Source organism: Mirounga angustirostris, unplaced genomic scaffold (genome assembly GCF_029215605.1).
Source record: "Mirounga angustirostris isolate CCGP_5_RB_7025 unplaced genomic scaffold, mMirAng1.0.hap1 SCAF_4, whole genome shotgun sequence".
NCBI lineage: Eukaryota > Metazoa > Chordata > Mammalia > Carnivora > Phocidae > Mirounga > Mirounga angustirostris.
In genome coordinates this window covers 11,276,111-11,291,134 of record NW_026991712.1, presented here as the reverse complement: position 1 = coordinate 11,291,134, position 15,024 = coordinate 11,276,111, and the positions used below count along the sequence as shown (strand labels likewise).

At 43.0% G+C, this 15,024-nt stretch overlaps 1 protein-coding gene across 9 annotated transcripts in view; it reads right to left on the bottom strand.

The window, feature by feature from the left end:
- Positions 1 to 15,024, bottom strand: part of ASAP1 (ArfGAP with SH3 domain, ankyrin repeat and PH domain 1) — a 348,641-nt gene that overhangs the window by 273,369 nt on the left and 60,248 nt on the right. The window lies entirely within an intron of this gene.

Genomic DNA, 15,024 nt, shown 5'->3' with positions numbered 1-15,024 from the left:
CCATTTGCACTGTGAGTTTTTTTTAACCCGCAGGACACACGAGGGTCAGGAGTGCAAAAGGCATTTCCGGGGGTTCAAATGGTGTACAGTGCTCAGCAGATGCCAAATTTCAGCGGAGAAAGTACCAACAGATTGCTCATTCCTTGGTCCTAGCAGATGGCTATTTTAACTAGCTCACTCGACTTAGTCCAAAGAATCCATGTAATTTCTCACCACTGATTAGGGATAAAATTGCTTTTAAAAAGAAAAGAAGAAGAAAGCTAGGCCCTTGGGAAGCTTCCCAGGATCGCTGTCATTGAAGCCAATAGGAGCAGTCTTACAAACTCCTCTCCAAATGCACCGCATTAGGGCGGAAGGCTGGCCCTGTGGCCTCCCCCTAGAATTGAGTTCCTGCCATCTGGTGTGGTTAAGTGTCCATTCCCTAGTCCTTACCCACAACCACAATGGAGTGCCCCAAGGCAGGGACAAGGCCCCAAGGCACAGAGAAGTAGCAAGTGCTGGTCAAATGAAAATGCATCACCCCACTGTCAGCAAATATTTACTAAGGGCCTACTACATGCCCTGGAGATTCAGTAATGACAATGTCCCAGCTCTCAGGAGCTTCCCTTCTAGTGGGGAATCGGACAACCAACAAATCATGTGATATAACGTGGAGTACATATAAAGTAAGAAAGTGATGGAGGGGGACACCTGGGTGGCTCAGGCGGTTGAATGGCTGCCTTCAGCTCAGGTCATGATCCCATAGTCCTAGGATCAAGCCGGACATCGGGCTCTCTGCTCAGTGGGGAGCTGCTTCTCCCTCTGCCTCTCTCACCTGCTCGTGCTCTCTCGCTCTCAAATAATTAAAATCTTAAAAAAAAGTGATAGAGGTGCCACAGTATGAGGAATGTTCAGAGAAGCCCTCTCCGACAGGTGACATCTTGAGCAGAAAAGACAACAAGAGATTGAGTCCCAGAGACATCCTGTCGGCTATGGGATCTTGGCCTTCAGTTGCCTCACATAAGATGAACCAACCCCATGAGTTGTTAAATAATAATGGATGAGAAAGTACTTTGTGCACAGGAAAGCCATTATGAAATGAGTTCAAGGAGTTTTGTCTACCTGCGCTGGCCCTACGAAACCTGAACTGTGCCTCCAGCAAAGCGCTCATCAATGTCGGGTAGGCAAGGGTTTCAGCTAACTATAGGAAGAAATTCGTAAGGCAGCGTATGTGAATAAAGATTTTTCTCTGGCAAAGTAAAGGGTTGAGAAATGAATCTTGAGAGGCATTCTAAAAAATAAGTAAATAAACAGGCACTCGCTTTCTCCTCATGAGCACTTTAAAAGTTTGGTTTGCGGGGGGCACAGGGATGGCTTAGTTGGTTAAGCACCTGACTCTTGGTTTGGGCTCAGGTCATGATCTCATGGGTTGTGAGATCGAGCCCTTCTTTGGGCTCCACACTCAGTGGGGAGATTGAAGCTTGAAGATTCTCTCCTCCTGCCCCGCCCCCAATCCTCTCTAAAATAAATAAATAAACCTGAAAAAAGCCAAGTTTGGTTTGGGACACACCAAAGTTGAGGTTCTGGGGAGTTAGCCAGATGGCAACAGCAGGCAGCTGAAGACCAGCACCTGGAGGTCACTTGCTTGTGTGCAGTGGTTGACAGAAAATGAGCTTTTGGAGTATGAACCACTCAGAAGAAAATCTTACCTCTTTTTCCACATACTAACCAAGTCATCCTGCATCTGACAAGTTCTGTGACTTGGAGCATTATGGCTCTTACTAGCTTGGGCTAATTAAGCTCTGTGACCTCAGTAACCCTGTGCTTCCCTGCGGAGCAGTTGAGCATAACACCCAGTACTAAGACTTCCATCCACTCCAAGAAGGACACCCTCTAGGCTGGAAATCAGTTTTGACTTTGATTTTGTACTTATTCTATTCTCCTCTGTATTGCAAGTCATCTAATGCCTGTCACCTCCACTGGGGTGGTCGTACCTTCCATCCTGTATGTATGCCATATATAAACACTTGATAAATAGGAGCTATTATTAAAAGCCTAGAGTCAGTGAATAATTGCCTCAGTTCCCGGAGCCCTGGATTCCCGAGCTTTCTCTCCTAATAACTGACGTTCTCACCTTGGGCCTTAGTGCCATCACTTGTAAAATAAAGGGGTGGGTGTGCCAAAATGACCACACAGATCCCTCCCAGCTGAAGCCAAGTCTGTGCATACCCCCAACTCTACAAGGCAAGAAATAAAGTTTATTACGAGAAGCTAAGCTAGCTGCAATGGTAAACAGCCGGGGATTTCTTTCATGACGGAATTCACCGGAGAGCTCAAACTGCTGCCATCAATTGTTGCAGTTTCTCTGAGAGATTATGTTATATTGCTCCTCCTCCCCATCTTCTCTGGCCAGGAGAGGAATATGTGAACAATGAGATATTGTACCCCGGTAAGTACATACCTCCTCCGGCTGTCTGCAATTAGAATTTCAAAGGTTCACACTTCTACCCACCATTTCTGGGGTTCATGGGCCATAATCCTCTTTAAATTTGAAACCATGTCCCAGTGCAAGCCATGTGCACCTCTCATTTTCTCAAATAGCCTGAAAACCATTCCTGGATATCTCAAAGTGAATAGAGTCTAACGTAGGCAAAACTTAAAACACTGGATTTCTTTGTGCGGAGCTGCTCGGAAATCTACATCATCCTTTGCAGAGCCAGAAAACACACACCCATACGTATACTTGTATGTGCCCAGCTTTGAACAAAGTATGCATCATCTTTGTTGTTATCATCATCCCCATCAAGGCAGTTGAGCACCCTCACACTCCTCATGCAGTTTCTTACTCTGAGCGCTGCTGACTGGGGTAAGACAGGAATCCTTGTAGCATGCTTTAAATAAGAAGAGTTGTGGCTTATTCTCATGAACAGCGAGGGCACTACTGACCCCATTGTCATCAGGGAATTGGCAGACTTCTATTTCCAAGTTTAGGCTTCACTCCAGCCCACCTACCTAACAACCAAGGGGTTGCATTTGCAAGATGGTCAACAATGTAACCAGGGAAAGGAGAGAGGGGTGGGGAGTTTGGGGTGCTCTATGGGAGCGAGATCAACAGCACCAGCCAGCATCCCAACCTGATGGGATGAAACTTACAGCATTCTTCAAAAGCTCCCAGTGCCTTCATGAGACAGGGGCAATAAGGTGGGAAGAGAATATGCTTTATGTTATGTGAACTGGGGTTGGAATCTCTATTCTTTTATTATCACCCTTGTCTTCTCATCTGCAAAGTTAGTGCAATAATAAAACTACAATGCAGGTTGTTAGGGGAAATAAACCAAGGGGATGTGGATAAAGAGGTTGACGCATAGTGAATACTCAACCAATGTTAGTTCCCTTTGAACTTGCTTTTTATGTGAAGCATGGCTATAAATATACCTCTTTTCATTCCAGGACTCAGATATATCTCTAAATTAGTCACCTGGAGGAGGAAACAAGAGTGGGGGGCGGTGCATGGCAATTCCCACAGTATGAGATCTCAGATTTTGGAATCTTCTTCAGACACCTAGGTTATTCTTGTAAGGATCCTTTGTAAGGTCAAATCCATGAGTGATGGTTTTGGACTTTGGAAGTAAATAACCAGTATCTAGAGTCCAATAGAATGACTACTAATCAGGATCAGAAATGAGTTAAGGTCATAAAATAAAAGCCTCATTTTCACGGAACACAGTTCCTATAAAGATGGACATTCAGGGCGCCTGGGTGGCTCAGTTGGTTAAGCGACTGCCTTCGGCTCAGGTCATGATCCTGGAGTCCCGGGATCGAGTCCCGCATCGGGCTCCCTGCTCGGCAGGGAGTCTGCTTCTCCCTCTGACCCTCCTCCCTCTCATGCTCTCTGTCTCTCATTCTATCTGTCTCAAATAAATAAATAAAATCTTAAAAAAAAAAAAAAAGATGGACATTCAAAGCAAGGCAGCTTCTAGAGGATAGAACAGTGCATTTATTTTGCAGGAGCATGAGTTATAAGCTGCATGAATTTCATTTGAGTTTACTTAGTTTTCAGGAATTTATTTATTTTACAGGAGCATGAGTTCTAGCTAAGAAAGACTTGGGCTCACGTCTCTGCCGCGTAGCAGCTATAAGACCTTGTTGAAGTAATTCACTTTTCTGGGTCTCAGTTTTCACATCTGAAAAATGGGAGCAATGATAGTAACTGTGTTAGTGCTCTGAGGATTCAATGAACTAGATCACATAAAGTGCTTATCAAGATCTGAGATAGCACAGTAGACAATACTTTTCAGATAATATGGGAATATTGAAAACCTTATCTGGAGATATAAATTCTGATATTCCTTCCAAAGAAAAAAGAAAGAAAAGAAAAGAAAAGAAAAGAAACAGAGACCTGCTATGTACCAGATACTTTGCTAAGTGAATAGAATTAGAATTTTGGACACACATACCCCTCTTTTTTTAATTAATTAATTAATTAATTAATTTATTTATTTATTTATTTATTTAAGAGATAGAGCTGAGTGGAGGGAGGGGCAAAGGGAGAGAGAGAATTTTAAGCAGACTCCCCGCTGAGAGCAGAGGCCAGATGCTGGACAGACATGGGGCTCCATCCCAGGACCCTGAGATCACAACCTGAGCCAAAATCAGGAGTCAGATGTTTAACCTACTGAGCCACCCAGGCACGCCTCCCACCCCACATATCCTTCTTGAAACTTCATGACAGCTTTATAAAGTAAGTATAATTATCCCAGATTAACCGGACAGAGACCTGAGGCTACGGAGGTACAGAATACCACTGACTGAGCTCCTATCCTGGGCCAGGCACTACACTAGTGGTTAGGGATGCAGCCTCTGAATTCATTCATACAACAGTCCTGATGTGGGAGTAAATAATGGAAACTGAGACACGAGGAAATCTCACTGCAAGTTAAGATCCCTGAGCCTGGCAGACTACATCCAAGGCTTCTGCCACCGCCTGCAAAATCGGTCTCTTGACTCTACCTTGCACAGTGCTACTCTGTTCGATATTTCTCCCAACCCAGGCAACCAAAGAAAGTATTCTTATTTCCTTATTTTACCTGATAACTTATGAATTCGTTTTCTATCATTTTAATGAAGTGCTAGAAGAGAGGAAAGTACTGCGGGGGGGCGGGGGGCAGGAGGAGGGAGGGATGCATTTGATTGCCTGTGTTTTACTGCTAGGCTCCTGTTGCCATATTCTCCCTAAGCTAAATAAATACTGCTTTTGTCATGTGCCTTGTATGAGTGCTTCCCAAGTACACTCATGTAATTTCATGCAACGAAAAAATAAATAAATAAAAAGCCTATTCTAGTCCCAAATGTACTTAATTTAAATACTCCAAGTAAACCGCTCGAGTGCTCCTCAGGAAGTAAAGAGGAGAACATGGTTTATTTGGAGACCAAAAAACTACTCCCTCTTCCACCTCCCTGCTCCCTGACTGATGGAGAGAAGAAAAGAGTCAGGTAGAGTGCTGAAACCTGAAGACTCACAGTATACCTATCAACTGAATGAACTCAGGCATAGATTTCTGTCTGTCCTGTGAAATTAGATCAACTAATGATTGCTGTGCTTCTTATATGCCCGGCGCTCTTCTGCGTCACTGCTGGCGTGACCTCACTAAATACTCGCAGCAACCCTATAAAGCAGGCACTGGTATTCTCCCCATTTTATACAAGGGGGAAACCTGAAGCCTAGAGGTCACCTTGGCAAGTAGTGGAGCAAGACTGACCAGTCTGATGTCACAGTCCATGTAATTACCCACCTTGCACCCCAAGCTCATCCAAGACAGTGGGTCTGTAGCCCCAGGATAATTTTCTTTCACACAGAGTCTATGGGTTATCTTTTTTCCTGCGGACCTCATTACAAACCCAACTCAAATGCAAGCTTAACTGGTCTGGAGAGCACCCCCCTTGCCCATCTCTCCAGCTGAGACTAATCTTCCCGTGGATGCTTGCAAGATGGTTTTTCTCACTCTGCATAAGCAATGGAGGATGCTGGCACCACGCGAAGGGACTTCAGACTCGCTACACGCGGAGAGACAGAACCTTCCCAGTGACAAACGGCTCGGTGGGTGGCAGGGCTCAGCTCAGAACTCAGATCTGCCTACTGATTTTCCTGCACTATAAAATTCCCAGACTGTCAATCCCTGAGGGCACTGGGGGACTGAATCTATCTTTCTCGGTATCACCTACATCCCCGAGGTTCCTGGAGGCCCAGGCTTGGTATTTTCGAAGCACCATATCCTGAAATCTCCTAAGGAGCCTCGTGCAATACCATACTTTCTGCTGAGAGAACTCAGAGACACGCACAAGCCGCTCAAGGTCGACGGTTAATCAGTGGAGAACTACTGTTCACAGCCAGTCTGAATGTGAACCCTGCAGCCTTCTCCCCACAGAAGGTACTGCCTAGTACAGGCCCCCTGGGGGCCCCCAATAAATGTGCTTTGGATTGAACCAGCTCCCTTTTATGAACTACATCATTTCTACTACGAATAAAACAACCTCCAGTGAAGAAAAATCATGGTGTTATATGGGATTCCTAAAAACTTGCCATCTACAGGAGCGAGCGATTTTAAATTAGTTTATTTCTGAAAAAGAAACATTAGCCTGAAAAATGAGAAGAACTTATAGAACATCTAGGTTTCCTTTCTTTTCTTTTGACAAATGTGTTTTGTTTTCCATTTAGACTTCATCATACTCATGCCCAATTCTGTGCTATCTCAAGACTGAGAACATGCCTCTTTTATGACCCTTTTCCATGGCACCATTTTTCAAATATTTCTGTTCCTCCAACAAGACTGTGAGCTCCTTGAGAGCAGGGGCTTTTCCATTCACTATGACAATCCCAGAGCCCTAGATGCTTGAGAGATGTTCACTGAATAAGTGAAGAGAAGAATGAATGAATGGGCATTCACAGGGACGGGGTGTGGGAGGAATCCTGGTTATCGGAGTCGCTTTCACCATTCATCACTGACTATAGAGCCAGTTCCCTGGAAGGGAGTTCCCCCACATTCCCTGTGGGGGACCAGGGCCAGATCCCAGGTATCCTGGTTCCCAAGGGTCTCCCTGCTCCTCCACCTTTTCCGGTTACATTTCAAAGAAGGGATTAAAGACCGAGTCTTTAATACCTGAAACCCCCGTGTAAGAAGAGACTCTGCTCACCCTTGCATCACAGTATCAAGGAATGCTTAGAGACATCTGCCTACTGTTTAAAAACTGTAATATATAAAATCTAGCACAAGGTCAGTAAACTGACACCCCTAATTTTGAGCAAGAAGATTGTGAGTACACCGCCGAACCCAAGTGGTACTCCTCCTTCGGATTTTATTCTCTTGTCTCTTTTCTTTCCTTCTCTCCAAAGCCAGGTAAACTGGGGAGCTGAAGGGCAATCAATGTTAGCAGATGGGCCTTCTACCTCCTCCCATCCTATCCTCCCTTCCTTAAGAGCCCCTTTGTAAGAGTTAAGAAGTCATACATGCATGATCTAGATTCGGATGACCCGAGTTCAAGTCCCCGCTCTGCCACTTCACAGGCAATGTTAACCTTAGGCAAAGTATTTAATGTCAATTTCTTCACTTTTAAAAGGAGGATAATGAGGGCGCCTGGGTGGCTCAGATGGTTAGGCGTCTGCCTTCGGCTCAGGTCATGATCCCAGGGGTCCTGGGATCGAGTCCCATATCGGGCTCCCGGCTCAGCGGGGAGCCTGCTTCTCCCTCTGACCCTCTCCCCTCTCATGCTGTTTCTCTCTCGCTCGCTCTCTAAAAAATAAATAAAATCTTTAAAAAATAAAAAATAAATAAATAAATAAAAGGAGGATAATGAGAAGACCTTTCCCTCATAAGGTTGTTGAGGTATAACCAAGATAATCCTTGCAAGGAGCTTAGCACAGTGTCTGGTGTATAGAAAATTATCAATAAATGTTAGCTACAAATATCACCATTTGTATTCTAAAAAGGTCCTATGCTAGACGCCTTGGGAGTCAAGAAGATACACAAGACAGCCCCTGTCCTCCTAAGTGGGCATAGACACAAGTTTTCAGCACAACTGATGAAATGTTCAAAGAATTCAAACAAAAATAAATATGGATTTCAAATATGTGACCTATGAATATAAAGTCCAAAAAAAAGAAAAGAAAAAAGGAAAGTCGTTTCATGTATGGCTAGCTCTCTGATTTGTCCAAAGCCCAGTTGGACCTATTTTTACGAGCACTTTTCAAAGCTGCTGATCATCTGAAACACCACTCAAGAAGAAAACTTTGATAAATGACAGCTCTTTATGACTTTGGCATTGAGAAGGAACATGGAATGCCAGGGAGGCCGGCTCCTTTTCCAGAGCCAAATCATTTTCACCTCCTTTGGCCTCCTTTTCCCTGTAGTTAAAACCAGGAGCCTGGGGCAGAAGCTCTCGGATCCTAGGACAATAACATCCTATAATTTGATGAATTCTTTTTTGACATCAGTGTTACAACCAACCCCAAACACCACAAGGCCGCCCGCCCTGTCTTCAGAGCCACCTGAAGCCAAGAACATTCTAGAGGTCATCAATTCTGGGTTGGGGGTCCCCTGTTAGAGGCACCCTATATTATGTGAATCTATCACAGTATCCAGTTGTTGCTTTTCAAAAGTATGATTCACCTGCAAGGTATTTAAACCCATATAACAATGAGCTGTATTATAACAGAATTTTTTCCTAATTATGTCAAATGTAGGGCATCGCTCTATTTGAAAAAGGAAAATTGCCCACCCACTGCAGAGCTTTCTTCTGAGCATATGCTCTTTGGTTAGCATCTTTCTCAAATGTGAACATTCCACATCACACTAGGGGTTCTAATTAAAAAAAAAAACAAAAACAACACAACAACAACCCTCTACAGTTGCTAGCAAACCTTCTGACAGACACATCTAGCTTCTCTTTCCTGCTTTTTATTTTACTTTTTGTTTTTGAAAAATTAGTCATACTGCTCTGGCTGTAGAGATTTAGAGGTTATTATACAAACTACTTTATAAAATTGCTCTGTTTAAGTGGACTGCTGATTGGATCTGGAGATGATTACTTTCAGTATCTGCCATCTTTATTTTACAAGCAAACTGATTTTTTTCCTAGTGTCTGTCTTTGGGAATTAACTTTTATTTACCCCCAACTAATTTCAGCATCCTGAATTTAGCAGTTCAGACAGACCTTGCAGGACATTGGCTATATTTTCTGTCTGCCCTACATATCCCCTTCTTTTAGGAACTACCCCCTTCCTGACTCCACGTGATTCTCCAGAGATTGTCAATCACATGTCTCCGCGTGCCCAACCAGAGGGCTGGGCCCTGGCTCTCTACCCAGAGTATCCCAGACTCCTGAAAGCAGCACCGACGGGTATTCCCAACAATAGGCAATGAACTCCAGCAAGGCCAATCGGGGAGATTTACGGAGGGCTGATACGGGTGCTGGGAGGTAAAGAGCGATATGCTCTAGCTCAAAGTACTTAGTAAGCCTTCAGCTACTGGTGACCATCTCTGCTACACATGACAGAACATGCTTAAGAATGATGCAAACCGAAAGACAGCAAGAACTGCAGGGAGGGCAGGAGAGAGGGACAGAGAGAGTCCTGGTGACGTCACTGGAATCACTGGCTCTGCATAATCTATACCATGCCCGATGCCAGTCCAGCCCTGGAAGTTCCCAGGTATGTAAGCAACTATACTTCTTTTTTAGCAGAAGCTGGTCTGAGATGGGTTGGTACCAATAAAACTAGAAGAGCTCTGGCTAATCTTTTCCTGGGTTCTGGTACCATCTTCAGTGTTAGCAGATGTGTTCTCTTGGACAAGCAATTCACTGCCTCAGAGCCTCAGCTTCCTCTCTGTAAAATGGGGATAACAGTATCCACCTCAAAGGATTGTCATAAAGAGTAAATCAGAGGGGTGCCTGGATGGCTCAGCTGGTTAAGCAGCTGACTCTGGATTTCGGCTCAGGTCATGATCCTGGGGTCCTGGGATCGAGCCCCAAGTCAAGCCCCATGTCGGGCTCCACACTCAGAGGGGAGTCTGCTTGAGGATTCTCTACCCCTTGGCCCCTCCCCCCACTCTCTAAAATAAATAAATAATTCTTTTTTTTTTAAAGAGTAAATTAGATAATACACATAACAGAATGGGAGAAAATATTTGCAAATCATATAATCTGATAAGGGTCTAGTATCCAAAATACATTACCTCTTACAATTCAACAATAAAAAGATAAATAACGGGTGCCTCGGTGGCTCAGATGGTTAAGCGTCTGCCTTCGGCTCAGGTCATGATCCCAGGGTCCTGGGATCGAGTCCCACATCGGGCTCCCTGCTCAGTGGGGAGCCTGCTTCTCCCTCTGTCTCTGTCTCTGTCTCTCTCTCTCTCTCTGTCTCTTATGAATAAATAAATAAAATCTTAAAAAAAAGATAAATAACTAATTTTTAAAATAGGCAAAGGACTTGAATAGACATTTCTCCAAAGAAGATATAAGCACATGAAGAGATGTTCCATATTATTAATCATGTAGGGAAATGCAAAGCAAAACCACAACGAGACACCACTCACACCCACTAGAATGGCTACAATGAAAAAGATGTAAAATAACAAGTGTTGGAGAGGATGTGGAGAAAGTGGAACCTCACACATTGCTGGTGGGAATGTAAAATGATGTAGCAGCTTCGGAAAACAATCCAGTAGTTCCTCAAAAGGTTAAACATTGGGTTACCATATGACCCAGCAATTCCACTCTTGGGTATTTACCCAAGTGAAATGAAAACACACATCCATGCAAAGACTTGTACATGAATGCTCATAGCAGCAAGACTCATAGTAGTCAAGTAGTGGGAACAATCCAAATGTCCCTGAATGGATAAACAAAATGTGGTACAGCCATATAATGGAATATTATTCAGTCATCAAAAAGGAATAAAGTCCTGCTATGTGCTACAACAGAGATGAAACTTGAAAACACATGATGCTAGTGAAAGACACAAAAGCCCCAAATGATACGATTCTATTTATATGAAACATCCAGAATAAGCAGATGCACAGACACCAAAAGCAGACAGAAAGGTGGTGGCTGGCAGGGGGTGGTGGAAGGGAGGAAGGAGGAGTGATTGCCAATTGATACAGGGTTGCTTTTAGGGAGTGATGAAATGTTTTAGAATTCATGGTGATAGTTACAGAACTTTGTGAACACGACTGAACTGTACACCTTAAAAGAGCAAATTTGACATTATGTGAATTCTACCTCAATTTTAAAAACCATCACTATGCAGATGTAGGTAGAAGGTACATCTTACTCTCTGTTAATAATAATACCTATACTGTGTGGTGGCGGATGGTGGCTGCACTTGTGAGCATAGCACAGTGTGCGGAGAAGTTGGGTCACTGTGTTGTACACCTGAAACCAATGTAGCCCTGGGTGTCAACTATATTCAGGTTTTTAAAAACTGAAGAAAAAGAATAACAACTATAATGGCTATCATTCAGTATCTCCTATGTACATGGCACTTCACATACTGATTTTGTTTAAACCTGAAAGCAACTCTACAAAGTAGCGGTTACTCTCCTCCTGTTCAATGGAAGTGGTCCCACACACTGGTGAGGGGAGGAGCTAAGATCAAATACAAGTCCATCTGATTTCCAAGTATAAGCACTTTCCACTCTACTACACTCTTTGTACAAATAGTAATTGGAATGGCTGGCATGTGGCAGGGACTACTGGTTATGTATGTCTCCTCTATCTGGTCTTCCCTTCTTCAGTAACCATTTGATTCAGGGCAGCAATGTGTTCAGCCAAAAGACTCATCTTCCAGCCTCAACTACAGCTGGTACGGCTGTGTACCTAAGTCTAGCCACTGAGATGTAACCTGAAGTGCTATGTAGGATTTTTGAGAAAGTACCTTAAAAAGAGCTAATTTGGCTAGAGGAGGAATCCTGTTGCCCTTCCCCTCTTCCTCCATCCTGCTGCCTGTAGTGAGGATGTGATGGCTGACACTCCAGCAACCATTTTGGAACATGAGGTAATATGAAGGATGGCACAACCAGAGATGGAAAACAGCTTGGGACTCTGATAACCACAGAGGCACCATTTGGCTTTGGGCTAGCTCTAGACCTCTTTAGTCTGACAGAGAGAAGGAAAAAACCCTAATTGCTAATGTTATTTGGATTTTTGTTTATATGCAGTTGAAATATAATCTTAAACACGAGCCCATGAAAATGCTGAACCAATTAAGAATGTATAAAAATAGCTCATCTCAGAAGTGATCAAATTAGAAGTATTCTACCAGAGTCATTTTCCCCACCTTGGCCTCTTTTAGATTCTATATTCAGAGGCGTAGAGACTCTATTGAATTATTCCAAAGACAATCAGTATGGCCTACTTTATGGAGTTATAGAATCATTAAAAAGACTGGTCTCAATTTACAGAGTACAGGCATTACATATTATAAGACCTTATATTTCATCTCAGGAATTGCTTCAGAAATACAGCCACAGAGGAGCCAACAGGCTCCCACAAAGTGGATTTCTGAAGAAGCAAATTTATTTACACAACCTTTGCACAATTTGGTTAAGAGAGAAGAGACGGGAGAGATTCCCAATAGGAAATAAGATGATAAAGCTCAAAGACTTCTTTGCTTTAAAATCAATGTTCTGCCCAATCTTTCCAGAGTAACCATTTAAAATTCCAGAATTATTTTCCCTGCCTGAAAGACAAATGGTGGTGGGTCTTTCACAGTTGAAATAGGATCACAGTTTTGTTGCTTATTTGTTTCCATAAGACAGATTTGATATTTACTAGTGGATGTAATATCTATAACCCAACAGCGAGCTGGTATCGTATTGTTGGGTCAAAAATGGGTTTTCTTTGGTTATCCTTCTTTCTCATTAAGGTTCTTAAGAATTCCAGCTACAATGACTTAAGTGAGGAGATACATTTGGAGGAAGGAAACATTTTTCCACACTGTTTTTTTTTCTGCAGCTTAATATACCTGATTCTGTACACACTATGGATAGAGCTGTAACCCAAATATTCCTTATGAGGGCAAAAAATTCTACTTTTATTTTGTTATTTTGTGTTATAGGCAGTGTATCTGTGTATATCTGAAAGTAAGTGAGAGGAGAGAGAATTCAGATAAAACTTATTAGTTCTTTCTCCAGACCTGGATGGCATTTTTACCCTACTTTTTCCGTTTCTAGAGGAAAAGGTGTATGCATGTGGATGGACACACACACACTCACACTCACACAGAGACACACACCCCCTATCTGATTTCCTCTAGAACACAGGAATCAGGGAGGAAACCACACAGATCCCCAGGGACCCAAATTCATTTCTACAAAGTCCATGTACCAAAACTCATGCATTCTGATCACAGGAGCGCCCCCTCATTTTCCCTTACTATATACCCAATTCTAACACATTTGGTGAGCTGGTCTTTAGGTCTTCAGCAAACTGAGCAGAGCAGTGATGCTGGGAATAGTGAGAAGGGGCAACAAAAAAGGGGGAAAAATACCAAAATCTGTGGAAATTTGCTAACACCCCCACTAAAAAGAAATTCTACATCGTGTGCCTGCTAATGAGGGCAAACCGTTCTGTTCAATGGATATCAGCCTCAATAAAAAGTGATATTCCAAATGATGAACCTTTGTCATCAAGAGGAGTTTTGAGGGCACTGGGTGGCTCAGTTGGTTAAGCGACTGCCTTCGGCTCAGGTCATGATCCTGGAGTCCCTGGATCGAGTCCCGCATCAGGCTCCCTGCTCGGCAGGGAGTCTGCTTCTCCCTCTGACCCTCCCAACCCTCCCCCCTCTCATGCTCTCTCTCTGTCTCTCTCTCAAATAAATAAATAAAATCTTTAAAAAAAAAAAAGAGGAGTTTTGAGACATGATGCTATATTCTAGGCACCATGCCAGATGCAGGCCTTTTAGAAGGGCTTTCAATCAGACCAGGAAAAGTAACAAAAATAAAAAATATTTGGCGCGCAAAGGCTTTACAGAAAATGCAAATTTGTTGAGGAAAGCAGCAGTGGCTCAGCTGACAACAGATTAGGAGTCAAAAGACCCGGAATCAAATCCTGACGCTGGCATTTACAAGCTGTATGGTACTGGGGAAAAGACTCAACTTTCCTCACCTCTACAATGGGACTAATGACAGCAGCTTCAGAGTTTGTTGTGAATATTAAATAAGCTAATATACGTGAGACTACAATGCCTGTGTCCCATAAATGTCCATTCAATCCAAAGGGCTGACATTTTACTGTGTGTGAAATTTTGTTGTTTTCCAAGAAACTTATTATTATTTTCTCTGATGATGTCAATTAAAATCAAAGAATAAGATGAGCCAGCAATTTCATTCCTAGGTATATACCAACAGAAATGCATACATACATTCATCAAAAGACACATATAATAACATTCATAGAAGGATGGCATATATGGGGTGCCTGGCTGGCTCAGTCGGAAGAGCATGTGACTCTCGATCTCTGCGTCGTGAGTTTGAGCCCCATGTTGGGTGTAGAAATTAATTAAAAATAAAAAAATCTTGGGGCACCTGGGTGGCTCAGTCATTGAGCGTCTACCTTCAGCTCACGTCATGATCCCAGGTTCCTGGGATCGAGCCCCACATCGGGCTCCCTGCTCGGTGGGAAGTCTGCTTCTCCCTCTCCCACTCCCCCTGCTTGTGTTCCCTCTCTCGCTGTCTCTGTCAAAAAATAAAATAAAATCTTTTAAAAAAAAATCTTAAAGAAAAAAAGAAGTATGGCATACATAATAATACAGGTATAAAAGCTCAGAAAGAAATGTGCAGTTTCAAAGTAACAACTCTCTAAGATCCTATAGTATATACACAGCTATACTTCTATTCCCAGTCTTCATAGTCCAGCCTACCTATGGTCCTGAACTGTATGCATTTTATGCATATATCTTTCCACTGGTTCATATATTTTATAATATAATTTGCCCTATTCTCTGAGGAATATGATGGAATATAAACACGTACATAAACACATACTTGTGTGCAT